This window comes from Dendropsophus ebraccatus, chromosome 14 (genome assembly GCF_027789765.1).
Source record: "Dendropsophus ebraccatus isolate aDenEbr1 chromosome 14, aDenEbr1.pat, whole genome shotgun sequence".
Taxonomy (NCBI): Eukaryota; Metazoa; Chordata; class Amphibia; order Anura; family Hylidae; genus Dendropsophus; species Dendropsophus ebraccatus.
The window spans coordinates 45,866,432-45,873,132 of NC_091467.1; the positions used below are offsets into that span (position 1 = coordinate 45,866,432).

At 40.7% G+C, this 6,701-nt stretch overlaps 1 long non-coding RNA gene across 1 annotated transcript in view; it reads right to left on the reverse strand.

Annotated features, from left to right (window-relative positions):
- The window catches only part of LOC138772993 (uncharacterized), a 28,120-nt gene extending 21,845 nt beyond the window's left edge, over window positions 1-6,275 (reverse strand). Inside the window, exon 1 of the long non-coding RNA XR_011359859.1 lies at window positions 6,208-6,275. This is a non-coding gene — a long non-coding RNA (uncharacterized lncRNA). The remainder of the gene's footprint in view (window positions 1-6,207) is intronic.
- Between the last annotated feature and the right edge of the window lie 426 nt (window positions 6,276-6,701).

Below are 6,701 nucleotides of genomic sequence, written 5' to 3' on the forward strand. Positions count from 1 at the left end.
AGAAAATGTAAAGTTACAGCTGACTGCCCGGCCTTTCATCCTCTAATAAGAACAATTATTCTTCGAAGTTTCATTTAATCAATAACATAGTTCTTTTTATTTTAGTTCCTTTACCCTATTTTACTTATATAAACTATGCACACATTTACAGCATGTTATATTATTGCTCCTATACATGTACATGGTCACTTTTGATTTAACAACATCCTTCTATTTGATTGCCTAAGCGAATAACAATTTTTTTTACATTTTATTTATCAAAAATGACTCCTTGCCCTAGAGAAAAGGTATTGTAAAGTTGGGACCGTTTGGCCTATCAGGAGCTGGTGCAATGTGCAGGAAACATAGAGAGAGCCTGGGTTGTGTACTGTACCTGCAATCTGTCATCCTCTGTCTCCTACAGAGGGTCCATACTGTGCCTAAAAGGTAAATTAAGGCTTCTATCTCATCTTTGACCTCTGATACAGTTCTATCCCCTGTAAAAATACCTATTCCTCCTTTCTCCAGCACTATATCATGGGATAGCAGAGAGGAGTATGTGCTGTCCTATGATTGGCCAAACATTATATATACAATATACTTATCACACAGGTGATAAGGTGATTTTTGGGGTATCATTGATATTATTGAGTGCCTGGGAGAGCACAGCTATTTCTCAGGTGCCTGAACAGGATCAGCCTGTTTGTCAGCAGCACCCACACCTCATTTTTTTTTTTATTAATCTGGCCATTCAAAGCATAGCACTACTCTACTCCTCTCTGCTATGCCAACATACTGTTGAAGAAAGTGTACTGGAATTAAAGAGACACTGTCACCCCCTTTTTGCATTATGACTTCTCTACACAGATGTAAAGGGTAAATTTTGCAGTTTTCATACTTTATTTTATATAATACATCATGGTGCTTGTTCCAGTAAAAAAAACAATCTTTTATCATCTGGGGATTGTGCTACCTGGGAGGGGCTTCACGGTTGCAGCACCACTTAGCCCTGCCCATATCGGCACCATAGGACCTGCCCCCGTGAAGTCATCTGCGCATAGACCCCCCCCCCTCGACAGCCACTGGAACAGGCCAGCTTAAAGGTCTAGGCCTCATCCCTTCTAGGTCGGCCCATACCAATGCGGTGATGGGACCATAGTGGCAGTGTGGTTGTGGCTAAGTGGTGCTTCGGCTGTAAAGCCCCGCCTAGTTAGCAACATCCGCAGATGATAAAAGATCACTTTTTACTGGAACAAGCACTATGACGTATGATATAAAATAAAGTACACCGATGTAGAGAAGTCACAATGCAAAAAGGGGGTGACAGTGTCACTTTAAGCAGGCTAGCATAGTGCTGGGGGAAGATTTACACAGTGCAGTTCTACAGATGGAATATGGGGTAGACAAGGATAATTAATGCAAGTTGCTAGATTAACAGAATGGAAAACTGCAACAGTAGAGAAAGGGTTACATCAAAATACCATCCCTGGTCTATAGCTCCGCTTGTAGTCATGTGAATAATGTCCTGCTGTTACTGCTGATGTTGATAAATAGTAAAAAAGAGGGTGAGAGAGGGTTACAGCAAAGACAGGCCTATATCTCAAAGTAGTACTGGTCCAAACAGTGTTTTGCTGCTGATAATTATGACACGTGCACAAAGAATGGATGCCTAGAACTTTGTGGATTGTCAAAGATAAACAAAGGTAAACAAAGACTTCATTTTCAGGCACAGCATGGACCCTCTGGAGGGGGCAGACAGGCTTGGCTTGCATGTACAAAGTCTAGGTGCATTCCACCTCAAAGCACAATCAATAGACATTGGATGGAAGCTTAGTGGCTGGGTTAATGGGTCATTTTTGTTAACTTAAGTAAATTACAAATACGTGAGGTATCACATAGGCATCAAATGGCGGAAAGTCTTTGAAATTACAGTGACCATTTAAGGATTGCAATTTCTCATGAAAGCTCTTAAACACAATAACACATCATACATAACATTCCTCTAGTCTCCTTTCTTAGTTCACACTTGACAGAAGGTCATGGCTTTATGTTGCTATGAAAAGCTATAATCTCTTGAGATGCATCACGGAAGAGATTTAATGTTTCAAATTCGGACACAAAGCGTTACACATCTCTTATATGGCTTTGTCTTCTCCATTAAGCCAACCTTTAAAATGAATTATGACCAGATCAAAGGTCAGTTTTGACGTCATCATAAATTAACTTAGAAGTTCTTTAAGGTGAGAAGGAAGAGTCTCATAAGAAGGCCCTATTACACCAACAGATTTTTCAAGCCAAAGCCAGGAATGGATTTGAAAAGAGGAGAAATCTCAGTCTTTCCTTTGACCTGTTCCCTGTTTATAGTCCATTCCTGGATTTCAAAATTTTTTACTACTGATAGGGGAGAGTTCTTTCCGAAACGCGCATAGCACGTTAAGACAGAAGCTACTACTACACCTATCAACAACTGCATCCCAACAACTACAATCCATAACCTCCGCAGACAGACCTCTTTAACTTCCAGACTCTGCTACCATCTGCTGCCGATCGTGCGCGCTGTGGCCACAGCACGCTACTCTGCTAAAAAACTTGTTAGACTAAGTGAAGATTACAACTACACTATTGCTGCATTGTCTCCACACCCAGGAGAGACACATTGTAGCCTCTAGTAACTGACTGCAGTGAACAGGTCCTGTATTACAAGCTGTTTGCTACTCTGCCTATGTATGAATACACACCAGACTGGTAAGCCATCATCAACTAGCTGTTGCGTCTTCTCTTTTGCATATGGATCTGTTATAGACTTTTTATTATCCTTATGGACTTTTAATGTGGACTCGATGATGACCTTATTGGCCTTTTACTTTTGCTAATTATACAAACACTATTATGTTCTACATTTGCTAGTTTTATATATGTAATTTATTAATAAATCCACCATTTTGGTCATAGTATGTTTTTTTCCTCAAGGACCCTCTCAGTTCTATATAGTTTTCGTTTTGCACCCAATGTGAACAGGGTCACACATTTGAGAGTTACTCGGTTTTAACAGTAGTAACAATAGTGGTAGGACGCACCGGTTTCTTACTCATATATTACTTGTGCCTACCGTAAAGGCTTCACCAACCATTGTATTTTTGTATCGGCCCTACATGCTTCCCCTGCTTGCCCGATGGGTGGGCTCGGGAGGGGCTCGGCAAGGCGGGGAGGAGGTGGGGCCGCCTCCTGTGTCGCATTTATCATGATTTACGCCAACTGGCAGGAGTATATCATGTTCCAAATCTACACCCGCCGGAAGCATGCGTCTCTTCGGCATCCTAAGTTAAGACAGTTGGTCTAAATAAATTACGCTTAAATTACGCCTCAGCCGCTGACAATTTGAACCTGTTATTATAACTTGCACCAGACATGTGCAAGAAACAGATCTGTCATGCTCAGGACTTATGTCTCACCAGTGCACATCCTGGCTCGCTTAACAGTGTAACTAGCATGGAGCAGTGGTAGACATTTGCATCTTACTATAGTGAAGTCATATGGACAGCTCTTACACGCCTATGTCTTAATTTTTTGAACAGAATTGGTATAATTACAGTATTCCTAATTCCAAACCTAATTCCTATCCATTTGTTTGAAATGGTTAAGAGAAAGCTGTTTGCGACTAGTTGCATTTTATATGAGCCCGCCAGTCGTCTGTACTTCTGCTTGTCAAATAAATGAGCAGAATTCCAGCAACTGTTTTTCTCAGGAGTGAGTTGGCTTCAGTGACATATGGATAAACATTTCATCACTATAAAACTTTGTCACTGCCTTGTCAGATCATATGACCTAGTTTTCCTCTAACATATTTTATAAGAAGCTGTTTTTGGAAGTCAGAAATCCCTATTTTGTTGTGATGACAGCTAAAGACATTGCTTGTCAGTCAGCAGAGGTACTTTGCAGAAGGAAGATCGCTTTAAAGTACATTTCAGGTGTGCCTGTGAGAGAAGGCTTTCTAATCCAAAGCCAAAAATAAAAGTATATCTGTCAGGAGAAATAAACAAATGGGAAAAGTTGCAAAAAAAAAAAAAAAAAATAGGGTGTAAAAACAAAGTGTGTTCAGATACATGTAGATGTGTACATTACTTAGAAGGTAGCATAGAGTTGCATTTGAGATTATTTTTTGTTTCTTTTCTAGAAGATAATCTTTAATATTTTTAAAATTTTACACAAATTAAACCCTAACCCTAAGACATCACAGAAGACATGACTAGAAAATGTGTACTGTAAATAGATACTGTCCTTTCAGACAGTATCAAAAGGCAAATACAAGAATCTTATCACACAAAAATCTTATTGAGCTTCTTTACGTCTCTTCCCTGTTCCCCTCTACACTGTCATCCTCTCTGAAAAGCAGCTCAAATCTGTCCTGTATTTTAAAGACAGGCCTGTGCTCACTCTGTGATTATATTATACGCTATACGCTGAAAGAAGTGTCATGTCACTTCTTTTAGCAGGTCGCGGAATACGCCGGCCCATAGAATGGTGTCTATGGAGCCGGCGGAAAAGCGCGTGCCCGTGCGGGCGGACAGCTGACGGAATTCCGCGGACATTGTCCGCGAGAATTCCGTAGTGTGAACCCGCCCATGGAGTCTGCCTAAGCCAGACTCTATGAGTTGATCACTAGACCACCGACAGAGCGGAAAATGATCAGCCCCTGACAGTCACACTGCAGTTACACTTAAACACTGCAAACAATACTTACAGTATAGGCTCGCTTCATAGAGCCCCTGAGTATAATAATGTGCCAGGACCTCATGATGCGGGAACTCCCTACTTTTTATTATGTCCCAGGATGTCATTTTGTGGAAAGGGGTTAAGAGATATTTTAGTTATGTAAAAAAAAATGTATTTCCAGATGTCACATTTGAAACATTCTGTATTCTGTGAGTATTTTACTGTAGTTGTCACATAACTCTGAATATTAAATTACAACAGGCAGCTGGCACATTGTAAACTTAGTGCATAGGCAAGAATACAGAAATGGACAGTATACAGTTAGGGAGCATAAAGTAAACAAAAATTATATATTTATTTACTTACAGTATTTGGATCAGCAGTTAAAAGAACCACACTAAAACAGCTAAACAATTGCAGGTGTTGGTACGGTTCAGCTCTTTCCTTATCTCTACTTACCTGTTCTCACTTCCCCAGTGTCCTCAGTCTCTGTTCTCCGGTATCCCCCACAATCAAAATCAAACTCAGCTAACCACTTACTGAGGGACAGTGCTGCAGTCAGTGATTGGCTGAGTGGGCTGTCACTCTTGAGACATCCCGCTCAGCCAATCAGTGACTGGCTGAGACGGGACATTGCCATGGCCAGTAATTGGCTGAGTGACTGGAAGCAGCTAGAGACACCAGAGAAACAGTCCCCTTGTGGCCAGGAAGCCAAAAATCACATGGAAAGAGTGGAGGTTGTTACAGCTGCAAAATGGTAGCAAACTTTTCAAACTGGTAGCAAACTGTTTTTTATTAAGATATCCAATAAACAAAAGTGTGATGGTCAGTTGTCCATACACCTTTGCTGGACAATTGTATATATGTGGTTACGTGTGTATACGTGGTTAGCGCCGAACCTGAATTTCTTCTTAAAATACTGTTAATTTAAGAGCATGTTACTAGAGCTATGGGGACCAATGCTGATCCATAATATATAAGGTTATACCGTCTCTCATTGTAATTCATTCATATTACATGATGTTGAAAAGATAAAACCAATAAGCAGAGCACACCATTTTTGTTTTAAAGGAATGTATACTTTCTGTTTGATGTTTGTAATTTTTTTAAATAATGTATGCAAAAACAATAAAAAAAATTCCCAAAAAAAACCCCCTATGGTAAGGGACACAGATTTCTACTATTCTGACATACTGTTATTTTTTACTCATGCTTGTACAATGGGAGGACAGTCAGGACATATACTGTGAACTAAAGTGAGAAGCTGAGCTCACTTCATATGTGGCGCATGCTAGATGTATTTTTACAGCCGGCTCTCTTCAGCCTGAACGCAGCACTTTAACCTCCTAGATGCCATGAGGTCCCTAACCTCTGAGGGCCTGCTCCTTGCTTAAGGCAGAGCAGTTCAGAGTAGTGAAATCAGCTAGAGCAATTCAGCTTAGTTTGAATGATTCAGTCAGTCTGTATTTAGTGTGTGAGAATGTAAGAAGGACCTTACAGTCCATGGCAACTCACATTGCTGCATATATGTGGAAGATCTGCTCCCCACAGCTGGGAATTGCAGCACAAGAAGTTGTGTACCCCGCTGCTAAGAACTGCACATAAGCGGGAAGATTTATCAAACATGGTGTAAAGTGAAACTGGCTCAGTTGCCCCTAGCAACCAATCAGATTCAACCTTTCATTTTTCAAAGAATCTGTGAGGAATGAAAGGTGGAATCTGATTGGTTGCTAGGGGCAACTGAGCCAGTTTCACTTTAAATCTTTAACTCTCCCCCAAGGTCTTCTGCCAAAGCTGCCAAACACAGCATAACACGGGGACCTTTTTTTCTATCTGCCCTGAGGGACACCAGAAACTGGTCACATTTCATGCCTTCATGGTAATTTTTTCTTTCATAAAATGAAGACCAGTCTTTACCTCTCCATGGGATAGGTGATGATTGTCTGATCATTAATAGTGATGAGCGAGTACTAAAATGCTCGGGTGCTTGTTACTAGAGACGAATATCT